Genomic DNA, 3,844 nt, shown 5'->3' with positions numbered 1-3,844 from the left:
TGCCTCTGCGTTACCCCCTTCTCCAGTACCATATCCACCCAATATGGAGCATGATCTGGTACTACAATTGCCGAGTACTCCGACCCCTTAATCCCAGCCAGCAAAGCCTTCCCCACCACAAAAAAGTCAATCCGCGAGTATGCCTTGTAGACTGCCGAGAAAAGCGAGTACTCCCGCTCCCTCGAGTGCAGGAACCTTCAAGGGTCCACCCCTCCCATTTCCACCATTAGCCCAGCCAACGCCTTCGCCCTCGCTGATAGGACCAGCGAGCGCGGGCGTGACCTGTCCCACCTGGGCTCTAGCACCAAGTACCAGTCGTCCCCCCCCCCCCCCCCCCCGGGCCCCCAAATCAGTTCGTGTGAGTCCAAGTCGGAGATGGCCCCAAAAACCTTCTTTGCGAATCCCACATCGTCCCAATTGGGACTGTACACACTTACCAGCGCCACTAACCTCCCCTCCAGTGCCCCTGTCACAATCACATACCTACCCCCCTGATTTGCCACCACCTGCTCCATCTGGAATCGTACCCTTTTGCTGACCATTACCGCTATCCCTCGAGCCCTTCCATCAAATCTAGAGTGAAACACCTACTAACCCATCCCTTTTTAAGTCTCACCTGGTCCTTCACCCTCAAGTGAGTCTCCTGCAGCAATGCTACATCAGCTTTCAAACCTTTAAGATGCGCAAGCACCCTCGACCGGACCTCCCAACCCCCTCACGTTCCACGTGACTATCCTAACTGAGGGTCTCTCACTCCCCCACCCTTCTGATCCACCATCATCATACCACCAGGCCCTGTCCCATGAGCCTGACCCACCCCTATCCATTAATATTGAACCCCTTCAATGAGCTGAGTTCTAACTGTACCATCAAGCAACATTACATAATATTATGTATTAAAACCCCATTCCCATTTGTTTCAGTCTGAAATGAACTTGGTTCAATGAATTTAAAGTATGTGACGATGGAGCAATATAGGAAATGATAGAGGCACTGATTCAATAACAGTCCTGATGACATTGTTTCTTTAACATTTTCAAGTTCTTTTTTTTGTTGAGCTGCTTGCAGAAAAATACTTTTCACTGTACCTCGGTACATGTGACAATAAACAAATCCAATCCAATCCAATCCTTATCAAATGTGTTTCAGAAGTGCAGAGATACTCCATCTACAGGATCCCCATTCTCTACTTGGCTTCTTACATCTTCGGAGACCTCTAGCAAATTAGTCAAACATAATTTATCCTTCATAAAACAATGCTGACTCTGATGGATTGTGTTTCGACTTTCCAAATGTCCTGATATTACTTCCTTAATAATGCTCGAGGATTTTCACCGAGCAACAGTGAAAAACGGCGATTTGCTTCCAAGTCAGGATGATGTGTGGCTCAGAGGGGAATTTGCGGATGATGGTGTTCCCGTGTGTCTGTAGCTCTTGTTCTTCTCTAGGTGGCAGAGGCTGTGGGTTTGGAAGTTGCTGGTGATACAGCTCAGTGGTACACACACTGCTGCCACTGTGTGATGGTGGTGGATGGAGTGAGTGTTGAAGGTGTTGGATTGGGTCCCACTCAAGTGGTCTGCTTTTTACTGGATGGTGTCGAGCTTCCTGAATGTTGATGGAGCCGCCCTCAGCCAGACAAGTGAGAATAATCCATCACATCCCTGACCTGTGCTTTGCAGATGGTGGATAGGCTTTGGGGAGTGAGGAGGTGAGTTCCTCGCTGCAGGATTCTCAGCCTCTGATGTACTCTTTTAGCCACGGTATTGATATGGATGGTTCAGTTCAGTTTCTGAGTGAATCGAATTGACTGAAGATTGCCGTCTGAGATGTTTGGGACCTCAGTAGGAGGTCGAGATGGATCATCAATGCGACACCTCTGGCTGAAGATTATTGTGAATGCTTCAGCCTTGTCTTTTATATTGAAGTGCTGGGCTCCCTCATCATTGAGGATGGAGGTATGTGTGCAGCCTCCTCCTCCTGTTAGTTGTTTAATTGTCCATCACCATTCCCAGTGGGTGTGACAGGACTGCAGAGCTTAGATCTGATCCCTTGGTTGTGGGGTCTCTTTGCCCTTTCTATGACAGGTTGCTTTTGCTGTTTGCAGGTAAGTAGTCCTGTGTTGTAGCTTCACCAGCTTGACACCTCATATTCAGGTTTGGCTGGTGCTGTTCCTAGCATTCTCTCCTGCACTCTTCATTGAACTGGGTTGATCCCCTGGCTTGATCATAATGTTAGAGTGGGGGATATACCAGGCCAGGAGGTTGTGATTTAATTCAATTCTGCTGCTGATGGTCCAGAGCGACTCGTGGATGCCCAGTTTTGAGTTGCTAAATCTGTTTGAAATCTATCCCATGTAGCACAGTGGTAGTGCGGAGTCTGCACATCCTCCCCTTGTGTGCGTGGGTTTCCTCCGGGTGCTCCGGTTTCCTCCCACAGTCCAAAGATGTGCAGGTTAGGTGGATTGGCCATGGTAAATTGCCCTTCATGTTGGGTGGGGTTACTGGATTATGGGGATGGGGTGGAGGTGTTGACCTTGGGTAGGGTGCTCTTTCTAAGAGCCGGTGCAGACTCGATGGGCCGAATGACCGCCTTCTGCACTGTAAATTCTATGATCTATAATCTATGATCTATAACACAACGTGGGGGAGGGGGGGCTTATTCTCCATGTGAAGATAATACTTTGTCTGCTCAAGAACTGTGTGGTGATCACTCCTCCCAATACTCTCACAGACGGATCTATTTGCGATAGGCAGGTTGGTGCGGATGAAGTTCAGGAGGTTTTTCCCTCTTGTTACTTCCCTCACCACCTGCTGGAGGCCCAGTCAAGCAGCTGTGTCCTTTAGTACTCAGCCAGCTCGCTTAGGAGTGAAGCTACTGAGCCAGTGATGGACATTGGAATCCCCCACCCAGAATACATTCTGTGTCCTTGACTCAAAGTGATGTTCAGCATTAAGGAATATTGATTCACCAGCCGGATGGGGCGGTAGGCGATAATCAGCAGGAGGTTTCCTTGCCCATATTTTACCCGATGTCACGAGACCTCTTGGGGTTGAGTCAATGTTGAGAACTACCAGGGTCACTCCCTCCCGACTGTATCCCGCTGTGTACACAGATCCCACTGTCCACACAAATTGCTGAACTCGGAGGGAAAAAGCAACATGACGGAATTTCCTCTCAAAGTCCAATTCCTCACAGGCAGCTCTCAAAATCCAGATGGATCGCCAGCAATCAGCAGTGTGGTTCCTGACCCAGTTAACCTGACCTCAGATATGGAAAACCTTTGAAGCCGTCACAAATCCTATCCCAGGGTCCAGACTGTCCAAAATCCAATCGGAATTTTATACAGCAACAGGAAGCACAACCTCTTAACCAAGGAAAACTGGGAAGACTGTGAGATGGGCAAGGATATCTCTTGGGAAGGTTCAAAGAAAGTGAATCAACCAATAGTAAAATGGACTCTTGTTGACAAGAGCACTGGAACTCTCGAGCAAGCTGAAATTTCAAACCTCATTGTCACATTGGGTTAGTTTTGTTCAGGGTTAAGCTTCTAGTATTGCCAAGGTGATATGTTTCATTGTAAAATGGGAAAAAGAGAAACCATTATCTGAACAGTGTGTAATAAAGACATTGTTACAGTGTTTATTATGTTCAAATGTGTTGTAGCATGAAAGGATTCTGAAAACATGCTTACTTCAGAAGCTTTATTCCTTGGGGAGGGGAGGGCATGTGATGACCCAGGTACTTTGGGAAAATACCTTTAATAATTTAATAGTAAGATTAATAATAATTATTAGTATTGTTTTATTATTATTTGGGGGAAAGACTTTTTTGTGCAACGAACCCT

The sequence above is a fragment of the Scyliorhinus canicula genome, chromosome 17 (assembly GCF_902713615.1).
Source record: "Scyliorhinus canicula chromosome 17, sScyCan1.1, whole genome shotgun sequence".
In the NCBI taxonomy this organism is placed as follows: Eukaryota; Metazoa; Chordata; class Chondrichthyes; order Carcharhiniformes; family Scyliorhinidae; genus Scyliorhinus; species Scyliorhinus canicula.
Note: the sequence above shows the minus strand (reverse complement) of the source record.